This window comes from Odocoileus virginianus, unplaced genomic scaffold (genome assembly GCF_023699985.2).
Source record: "Odocoileus virginianus isolate 20LAN1187 ecotype Illinois unplaced genomic scaffold, Ovbor_1.2 Unplaced_Contig_9, whole genome shotgun sequence".
NCBI classification, from domain to species: domain Eukaryota; kingdom Metazoa; phylum Chordata; class Mammalia; order Artiodactyla; family Cervidae; genus Odocoileus; species Odocoileus virginianus.
In genome coordinates this window covers 2544681-2556365 of record NW_027224326.1, presented here as the reverse complement: position 1 = coordinate 2556365, position 11685 = coordinate 2544681, and positions in this window count along the sequence as shown.

Here is an 11685-nt window from a genome sequence, read left to right as displayed (position 1 = left end):
GTAGTAGATATAATGATCATCTGAATTAAATTTATCCATTGCCATCCATTTCAGTTCACTGAGTCCTAAGATGTCAGTGTTTAATCTTGCTATCTCCTGCTTGAACACATCCAGTTTACCTTGATTCATGAACCTTGACATTCCAAGTTCCTATGCAATATTGTTCTTTACAGCATCAGACTTTACTTTCACCACCAGATACATCCACAGCTGAGTGTCAAGAAAGAAGTTCCCTCTCTGGCCTAACAGCTTAATTCTTACTTGAGCTATTAGTAATCATCCTTTGTTCTTTCCAAGTAACTTATTGGACCCCTTTATGAATCACAGCCTTATTGTGGTGATGGGGCTTTTATAACTCAATGAAGCTATGAGCCATGCTATGAAAGACCACCCAAGATGGATAGATCACAGTAAAGAGTGCTGACAAAACATAGTCCACTGGAGAAGGAAATGGTAACCCACTCCAGTATCCTTGCCTGGAGAACACCATGAGCACTATGAAAAATAATAAAGTTAGGAATTAATAAAAGAAGAACACTAGTGGAAATCACAAATTTCTGAAAATTGAAAAATGCACACTTAAGTGAATAATAAACAAAAGAAAAAAACACAAGTGGAGTTAGAAAATACTTTGAAATGAATAAAGCAAAAATATAATATACCAAAAAACTGAAATGGAGATACATCATTGTTAATATTAAATTCTCAGTCATAAATGCTTATATGAAAAAATATCCATTAATAACATAAAATATCACCTTAAGAAATTAGATTAAGAAACAAACTGAAACCAAAATAAGCAGAATATGGGAAATTAATGTCTAACAAATATTATAGTGGAGGTGCATAAAATAGAAAACATAAAAAAGAGGAAAATCTACAAACACAAAAGGTATTTATTTGGAAAGATCAGACAAGTTGACAAAACTTCAGATAGAATGACCAAGAAAACCTAGAAGACACAAGTTACTAATATCAAAAAAGGAAGATACTATATTTGTATCAACATTATAAGAAAAATAAAGGATAATATAAAGATCCACATGCTAAAAAAAATAAACAACTCAGATGAAATAGACAAACTCTAAGAAAGAAAGAAGCTTTCAAAACTAATTCAAGAAGAGATTCCCCCACACACACACCAAACAGTGATATAGGAGGACCCTGAACTTACCTCCTCTCATGCAGACCAAAATTACAACTTACCTGGCAACTACCAAGGAAGAATAACAAAGTCTTTAATCTACAGTTATAGATATAAAAAAGTCATGATGAGATGCTAAATAATCAGGATCTATAACCCTGGATCAGCAGTCTCCAAAGAAGATATATATATAACATCTGCAGATGTCCACCTGAAAAGGCAAGGGATCTAAGCCTCGCATCAGATTCCCCAGCTTGGGACTCCTGCACTGGGAAGAGAAGTCCCAAGAATGTAATTTTGAGAACCAGCAGGACTTACATTTGGGAGACCTGGATGAATAAAGGAAAGATACTCTGCTCTTAACAGGGACATGAAAAAACACATATTCTGTGTCCCAGTGCAGAGAGCAGTTTGAAAGGAGTGTGGGTCCAACACAGTCACTAATTTTGGGGAGGCTTCAGGAAAGACAGAAGCAAGTGGAACTCCCTCTAGGAACACAGAAGCAAGCAACAGCCATTTTGAGAGCTTTTTCTATCACAATGTTATAAGCACATACAAGCATCATTTTAGAAACCTCCCTCTAGCCTGTTAGCAGAGGGGTTACTCCACCAATCAGTGGCTCTCAGTGACCACTCAACTCTGGGCCATGCAGCCTTCCATGAAGAAATCCAGCCCTGCCCACCTGGGCCCACAGAAGCTGCACATTACCAGACTGTGAAAAGAGCTCTATAGGGGGTCTATCCCAGGCACCCGTGGGTCTACAGTAGTTGCATGCCACCAACAGCACATCCAATGACAACTGAAGCCTGACTATTAGCTAGCAGGCTGGCAAGCAATACAAGGAGCTTGGCCTCACAGTAAGATGGGCCTGGAGTGATCATTACCAACCAGTGCATCCACAGTAATCAGCTCTGCTAGAACAGAAGGGTGCGCACAAACTACCCAGGAGACACCCTAGAGCTCATAGCTTTGACCAGTGGAGAGTTTGCTGTTTGACCTCATTGGATATCATCTATAAGGCTCTAAGATCAGGAGACATAACTCATCTACCCAATATATAGAAAAAACACAGAATTAGGCAAAATCAGTAGCCAGAGGACCATGTTCCAAACAAAGTAACAAGACAAAACTTCAGGAAAAAAAACTAAAGAAAGCAGAGATAAGCAACCTATCTGATAAGGAGTTCAAGGCAATGATCATAAAAATATTCACCTAATGCTAGAGAAAATGGGATTAACAGCCAGAATTTTAACAAAGAGAAAATACAAAGAATGACCAAACACCAGTTAGATACAATAACTAAAATTTAAAATACAGTATAAAAGAATCAACTATAGATTAGTTCATACAGAGGAACAGATCAGCAGTCTGGAAAACAGAATAGTGGACATCACCGGCACTGAACAGTTAAAAAGAAGAAGAAAATTTAATGAGGACAGTTAAGACACATGTAGGACACCTGAAGTACTAACACATTGTAGTGTTCCCAGAAGAAGAGAGATAAGGGCAGAGGACATGTTTGAAGAAATATTAGCTGAAATTTTCCCTAAACTGGGAAAGGAAAGCATATACTCAGGTCCAGGGAGCCCAAAGAGTCTCAAACAAGATGAACATGAAGTGGTCTACACTAAGACACTTCATAACAAAAAGACAAAAGTCAAAGATGAAGAAAGAATCCTAAAAGCAGAACGAGAAAGCAATTACTTATACACAAAGGAATACTCATAAGACTGTCAGCTGACTTTTCAGCACACATTGAAGGTAAGGAGACAGTGGCACAATATATTCAAAATACTGAAAGAGCAAACTTACAGTCAAGAATATTATACCAGGCAAGGTTATCATTCAGAACTGAAGAAGAGATAAAAAGCTACAAGTGTTCAGCACCACTAATCTGACCGTATGGGAAATGTTAAAAGGACTTTTCTAAGCTGAGAAGAAAATGAGAAATAATTACGAAAGGAAAACCCTCATTGGTAAAGGAAAATATACATAAAAGCTGGTATATATCAACCACTTATGAAGCTATCTATGAATATGAGAGTTAGACTATAAACAAAGCTGAGCTCCAAAGAATTGATGCTTTTGTGTGTTTGTTTGTTTGTTTGTTTAAGATACAAGGCCTTTAAAGGCAAGTAACTTTTTTTTTTTCCATTTATTTTTATTAGTTGGAGGCTAATTACTTTACAATATTGCAGTGGTTTTTGCCATATATTGACATGAATCACAGCCATGGGTTTACATGTATTCCCCATCCCGATCCCCCCTCCCACCTCCCTCTCCACCCGATCCCTCTGGGTCTTCCCAGTGCACCAGCCCCAAGCACTTGTCTCATGCATCCAACCTGGGCTGGTGATCTGTTTCACCCTTGATAATATACATGTTTTGATGCTGTTCTCTCTAAACATCCCACCCTCGCCTTCTCCCACAGAGTCCAAAAGTCTGTTCTATACATCTGTGTCTCTTTGTCTGTTTTGCATATAGGGTTATCATTACCATCTTTCTAAATTCCATATATATGCATTAGTATACTGTATTGGTCTTTATCTTTCTGGCTTACTTCACTCTGTATAATGGGCTCCAGTTTCATCCATCTCATTAGAACTGATTCAAATGAATTCTTTTTAATGGCTGAGTAATATTCCATGGTGTATATGTACCACAGCTTCCTCATCCATTCATCTGCTGATGGGCATCTAGGTTGCTTCCATGTCCTGGCTATGATAAACAGTGCTGCGATGAACATTGGGGTGCACTTGACTCTTTCAGATCTGGTTTCCTCGGTGTATATGCCCAGAAGTGGGATTGCTGGGTCATATGGCAGTTCTATTTCCAGTTTTTTAAGAAAAAGAAACCCTCCTACACTGTTGGTGGGAATGCAAACTAGTATAGCCACTATGGAGAACAGTGTGGAGATTTCTTAGAATTGATGCTTTTGAAGTGTGGTGTTGGAAAAGACTCTTGAGAGTCCCTTGGACTGCAAGAAGATCCAACCAGTCCATCCTAAAGGAAATCAGTCCTGAATATTCATTGGAAGGACTGATGCTGAAGCTGAAACTGAAATACTTTGGCCATCTGATGCAAAGAATTGACTCATTTGAAAAGACTCTGATGCTGAGAAAGATTGAAGAGAGGAGAAGGGGACAACAGAGGATGAGATGGTTGGATGGCATCACTGACTCAATGAACATGAGTTTGAGCAAGCTCTGGGAGTTGGTGAAGGACAAGGGAAGCCTGGTGTGCTGCAGTCCATGGGGTCACAAAGAGTCGGACACGACTGAGTGACTGAACTGAACTATGAGGCTAGCAGGAATATTAAAAGACAAAAGTAGTAAAAACCACCTATATCCATAACAAGTGCTTAAAGTATACACAAAATAAAAAGATGTAAAATATGATACCAAAAACAAAATGTGTAGTGCAGGGAACAACAATGTAAAGTTGTCAGAATGCTATAATCCTTAATAATCATCTTAATCATAGGTTGCTATATAGCAACAATAAACACAGTAACACAAAACAATTGCCTATAATAGATAACACATACCAAAAAAGAAGGAAAAGGACCAAAACATAATATGAAAAATAGTCATTAAATCATAAGGGAAGAGCTCATTAAAACAAAGAAATACAAAACAACAACAAAAACAACTAGAAAACAATTAACAAAATGACAATAAGCACATAACTCTCAATAATTGTTTTTTCTTTCTGAAGGGTATCATAAATTTTAAAATGGTGAGTTTCAATATTATATTTGTGCTTGTTGTGTTGTATTTAGTCGCTAAGTCTTATCCAACTCTTTTGCTACCCCATCGACTTAACCTGCCAGGTTCCTGTGTTCAAGGGATTTTCCAGGCAAAAGTACTGCAGTGGGTTGCCATTTCCTTCTCCAGGGGATGTTCCTGACCCAGGGATCAAACCCGTTGTTTCTGCAGCCTCTATGGCATTGTAGGCAGATTCCTTACCTCTGAGCTGCTCGCTAAGCAACATCCTTAAGCAACATCCTGTAAGCAATCATTCCAGATGAATTTCCAGGTATCTTTTAAGGAAAGCCTTCAGAAAGTTTCTGTAGTGGTTTTTTTTTTTCCCCTCAAAATTATATGCAAAAGTGCATTATAGGTAGAAAATGTTGATTCCATTTAACCATCAATGTATAGTATTATTTTCATCATTGATTATTTCTCTGGATATGATAAGTTCTAGAATTTAGACAGATAAAAGTGAGGAATCATAGGTGACCTCAGGTTTTTTCCATGTTCTCTAACCACTTTTTAATTTTTTGCTAAGAGCTAACCACTAGTGATTAAGAAGTCTACAGCTTCCTATTCTGTCAATCAACCTAATAGAATTAATCCTTCTAGAAGCTGACAAATAATAAAATGTCCTAAACAAGCCATTTTTTAATAGAGATGAGGGGAGGAATACGAATCTCAGCAAAGCAGAAAAATTTGTTTGTAATAATTGAGAAATGACTGGCATAAAACAACAGAGATTGAATATGTAATGCAGTGCTTTGGAAATCCATAGAAAACTCGGCTCTCCTGAAAGGGCTAAGGTGGAATCTTACAGATCAAATGAATCCTTCCAGAAATCCTTGAGTGTGAGAGACAATTGTGATTAATGTTAAAGTAGCATAAAATTAGCACTGTCATTGCTTCCTAGATTAATTCTTTCTTATTTTCTTGATGTGGGACATTTTAATTTTTATTGCTATTTACTTTTTTGTTTTATATTGATGCATAGTTGGCTAACAATTTGATGTTAGTTTCAGGTGTACAACAAAGTAAATCTATTAAACATATACAAGAATTTATTATTTTTCAAATTCTTCTCCCATTTAGGATGTCACAGAATATTGAACAGCATCCCCTGTGCTATACATAGAGTCCTTGTTGGTTATCTACTCTAAATATAGCAGTATGTCGATCCCAAACCCTCAAAATATCCCCTCCTCCATGCTTCCCTCCTGGTAACCATACCAAGTGAAGAAACCAGACAGAGAAAGTCAGAAAGAGAAAATACCCTGCATCCCTGGGGTAAATGATATTTGATCATAGTGTATGATCCATTTAATGTATTGTTGAATTTAGCTTACCAGTGTTTTGTTGAGGAGTTTTGCATCTATGTTCATTAGTAATATTGGCTTCTAATTTTGTTTTTTGTGGTATCTTTTTCTAGTTTTGGTATCAGGGTGATGGTGGCTTCATAAAATGAGTTTGAGAGTGTTCCTTCCTCTGAAACTTTTGGAACTAGTTTCAGAAGGATAGGTGTTAACTCTTCTCTAAATATTTGATAGAATTCACCTGTGAAGCCATCTGGTCCTGGACTTTTGTTTGTTGGGAGGTTTTTAATAACCATTTCAATTTTAGTGCTTGTGACTGAAAGTGGAAAGTGAAAGTGTTAGTTGTTCAGTCATGTCTGACTCTTTGCTACCTCGTGGACTATAGCCTGCCAGGCTCCTCTGTCCATGCCAGGCAAGAATACTGGAGTGTGTTGCCATTTGCTTCTCCAGATCTTCCCAACCCAGTGATTGAACCCGTGTCTCCCATTTTGCAGGCAGATGCTTTACATCTGAGCCACCAGGGAATCCCAGTACTTGTGGTTAATCTATTCATATTTACTTTTCTTCCTGATTCAGTTGTGGAAAGTTGTATCTTTCTAAGAATTTGCCAATTACTTCAACGTTGTCCCCTTTGTGTGTGTGTGTGTGTGTGTGTGTGTGTGTGTGTGTGTGTGTGTGTGTGTAGTTGTTTGCTGTAACCTCTTAGGATCCTTTTACTTCTGTTGTTACTTCTTTTTCATTTATAATTTCATTTATTTGAGTCCTCTTCCTTTTTGTGTTGATGAGTCTGGCTAAACCTTTCTCAATTTTATTAATCTTTTCAAAAATCCAGATTTTAGTTTCACTGATAATTTCTATTGTTTCCTTCATTTCTATTTCATTTCCTTATGCTTGGGTATGAATTCTTTCTTTCTACCAATTTTATGTTTTGTTCATTCTTCTTTATCTAGTTGTTTTAGGTGTGAAGTTAGGTTGACTATTTGTAATTTTTCTTGATTCCTGAGGTAAGATAGTATTCCTGTAAGTTTCCCTCTTAGAAATCATTTTGACACATCACATAGGTTTTGAATTGTGATTTAATTTTCATTTGTTTCCAAGTATCTTTTTATTTCCTCTTTGATTTCTTCAGTGATCCACTGGTTGTTTAGTAACATATTGTTTAGCCTCCATGTGTTTGTGTTTTTATACTTTATCCCCCTTGTTGTTGTTTCTCAGATGCTAAGTCATGTCCAACTCTGTGACCCCATGAACTGCAGCACCCCAGGCTTCCTTGTCCTTCACTATCTCCCAGAGTTTGCTCAAACTCATATCTACTGAGTCAATGATACAACAGTCTCAACCTCTTTTGCCTGCTTCTCCCTCTGCCTTCACCCTTTCTCAGCATCAAGTCTTTTCCAATGGGTCAGCTCTTAGCATCAGTTTGTCAAGGTATTAGAGCTTCAGCTTCAGCATCAGTCCTTCCAATGAATATTCAGAGTTGATTTCCTTTAGGATTGACTGGTTTGATCTCTTTGCAATCCAAGGGACTCTCAAGAGCTTTCTCCAGCAGTGTGGTTTGAAAGTGTCAATTCTTTGGCATTCAGCATTCCTTATGATCCAACTCTCACATTTCCTACTAGTAGATTTATAATCTCATAGTGTTGTGATCAGGCTTCCCTGGTAACTCAGCTTGGTAAAGAATCCACCTGCAATGCAGGAGACCCTGGTTCAATTCCTGGGTTGGGAAGATCCCCTGAAGGAGGGCATGACAACCCACTCCAGTATTCTTGCTTGGAGAATCCCCATGGACAGATGAACTTGGCAGGCTAGCCCATGGAGTCACAAAGTCAGACACGATTGAGCAAATAAGCACAGCACAGCACAGTGTTGTGATTAGAAAAAATGTTTGATATGACTTCAATTTTCTCAAATTTATTGAGGCTCACCTTGTGTCATAGCATGTTATCAATTCTGGTGAATGATCCATGTGTATTTGAGAATGTGTATTCTGCTTTTGGATGGTATGCTCAATAAATATCAATTAAGTACATCTGGTTAATGTGTCATTTTCCTTCTTGATTTTCTGTCTGAATAATCTGTTCATTGATGAAAGTAAGTTGTTAAAGCTTCCCACTATTATTGTGTTACTGTCAATTTCTCCTTTTATGATCCTTATGTGCTCCTATGGTGGTTTCACACATATTTAAAATTGATATATATTCTTCTTGGATTGATCCATTGATCATTATGTAGTGTTTTTTCTTTGTTTCTTGTAACAGTCTGTATTTAAAGTCTATTTTAACTCTCATGAGCATGCTACTCCAACTTTCTTTTGATTTCTGTTTGCATGGAATACCTTTTTCTATACCCTCACTTTCAGTCTGAATATATCCCTAGATCTGACATAGGTCTCTTGTGGACAGCATACATGCACATCTTGTCTTTGTATCCACTCAGCTAGTCTATATCTTTTGGTTAAGTTGTTTAATCTATTTACATTTAAGGTAATTATTGATATGTGTTCTCCCATTGCCATTTTGTTAATTGTTTCAAATTTGCTTTAGTAGGTCTTTTTCTTCCCTTCCTCTTTTGTTCTCTTCTCTTGTGATTTGATGACTAATTTAGTGTTGTGTTTGGACTCTTTTTATCCTCTTTGTTTGTGTGTCTATTGTAGATTTTTACTGTTAACATGAGGGTTTTTTTTACAGTTGTCAATATGTAAATAAGATTGTTTTAAGTTGGTGGTCTTTTAATTTCAAATGCATTTCTTATATCCTGCATTTGTGCTCTCCCCATAATTGCTGGCTTTGATATCATATTTGTGTTCAGATGATTTCCTACATTTACTTAATATTTTACTTTTCCATTTGTAATTTTCTTCTTTCTAATATTGGCCTTTGCTTTTTTGAGAAATTAAAAAGCCTTGTAGACAAGCTGAAGCTAAGAGAACTCAGCACCATTGGACAAGCTTTGCAACAAATGCTAAAGGAACTCTTCTAAGGGCAAGATACAAGGCCAATATTAGAAAAAAGAAAATTACAAATGGAAAATGTGGCTCTGATTGTAAAGAATCTGACTGCAATGCAAGAGACCAAGGTTTGATCCCTGGGTGGGGAAGATTCCCTGAAGTAGGAAATGACAACCCACTCCAGTATTCTTGCCTGGAGAGTCCCATGGACAGAGGAGTCTGGCAGGCTACAGTCCATGGGATTTCAAATAGTCAGGCATGACTGAGCAACTAACACAAAAGGCTTTTTTTTAATAATAGGATAGAGACTATTCATAGTACAATCTCACTAAGTGACTATATATGTATTAAACACACACAGTACAATCACTAAAAATATATTAAAGACTGGCTATCAAACAAAAAAAAAAAAAGACTGGATATCTCCAAGTTGTTAGTTTATAGGCAATTTTTTTTCATTTATTTTTATTAGTTGGAGGCTAATTACTTCACAATATTGCAGTGGGTTTTGTCATACATTGACATGAATCAGCCATGGAGTTACATGTATTCAGGCAACTCCTGAAGCTCAATTCCAGAAAAATAAATGACCCAATCAAAAAATGGGCCAAAGAACTAAACAGATATTTCTCCAAAGAAGAATACAGATGGCTAACAAACACATGAAAAGATGCTCAACATCACTCATTATCAGAGAAATGCAAAAAGGCTTTTTTTAATTTCTCCATCAAATTTGAGTGAGAACCTCACTGACTAGAATATTCTCAGTTGTCAGTTCTTCCCTTTCATCACTTTAATTACATTGTGCTACTTCTTTCTGGCATGCAGTTTTTTTTCTGAGAAATCAGCTGATAACCTTATGAAAGTTCCTTTGTATGTCATTTTTTTGTTGTTGTTGCTTTTAAAGTTTTTTTTTTTTATTGTCTTTAGTTTCTGTCAGTTTGATTACTGTTTCTCAGCATGTTTCTGCACTGGTTTAAACTGCCAGGAACTCTCTATGCTTCCTGGACTTAGGTGAATATTTCTTTTCCCATGTTAGGGAAGTTTTCCGCTATTATATCTTCAAATATTTTTTCAGGTCCTTTCCCTCTCTCTTCTGGCACCCCTATATTGGGAATCTTGGTGTGTTTAATGTTGTCCTTGGGGTCTCTTAGACCATCTTCATTTCTTTGCATTCATCCGTTCTTTTTCCTCAGTTATTCTGCTATTGATTCCTTCTAGTGTATTTTTCATTTCAGTTATTGTATTGTTCATCTCTGGTGGCTTGTTCTTTAGTTCTCCTAGGTCTTTGTTAAAAATTTCTTACATCTTCTCAATTTGTGCTTACATTCCTTTTCTGAGATCTTGGATCATCTTCACTATCATTTCTCTGAATTATTTTTCCAGTAATTGCCTGTTTTTGCTTAGTTCTTCCTCTAATATTTTTTTTTCTTTCATCTGGGATATATTCCTATGCCATCTCATTTTTTCTAATTATTGGTGATTGTGATTTCCAGTCAATAAGCTACAGGATTATAATTCTTGCTTCTGCTACCTGCCCTCTTGTGGATAAGGTTGTTCAAGAGGCTTATGCAGGCCACCTGGTGAGAAGTTCTGGATTCTGCTCACTGGTGGGTGGACCTGTCTTGTCTTTCTGGTTAGCAAGATTGTGCTCAGGAATATGTTAAGCAACCTGTCTTGATGGTTAAGGCCATGCCCCCACCCTCTTTGTTGTTTTTCCTGAGGTATTCCAGCACTGGAACCTACAAGCTGTGGGATTGTGTTAGGTTGGGGAGGAAATGGTGGCATGCAGGAGGACCCATGCAAATGAATACTTATCAAAACTGATGCTGCTAGTGTCTTTATCCCTGCAGTGAGCTCGACCTACTCCCTACCTCCACAGGTGACCCTCTAATACTCATAGGTGGTTTTGGCCCAGTTTCTTATGCAGTCACTGTTTTTTCCCTGCATCCTGGTGTACATTATATCCTTGTGTGTCCTTCAAGAGTGGAAGTTCTCTTTCCCCTAGTCCTTTGGAATTCCTGCAATCCAACCCCACTGACCTTCAAAACCAGATTCAGGGGCTCTTTCTCCCATTGCCAGACCCCCAAACTGGGAAGCCTGATATGGGGCTCAAGACTTTCACTCCTATGGAAGAATTTCTGTAGTATAATTATTTTTCAGTTTGTGGATTGCTCATCTGGCACATAATGGTTTTGATTTTTATCATGATTTTACCCCTTTCTTTGTAGCTCCCCCTTTGTCGTTGTATGTAAGGTATCTTTTTTGGTAGGATCCAGTGACTTTTGTTGTTGTTGTTGCTGATTATTGTTCATCACTTACTTCTCATTTTGGTGAATTTATCAGAAAAGATGCACTTACATCCTTCTACTCTGCCACTGATAGCTTATGGTGAGCCATGTCAGATTCATGATCTTCAAAGAAGAAGATCTAGCTTAGGGACCAGGGACTAGGTTTGATCACTCAAGAGCTTTTTCGTAGCAGAGTTTTATTAAACTATAAAAATGGATCAAGAAAGCATCTGACATA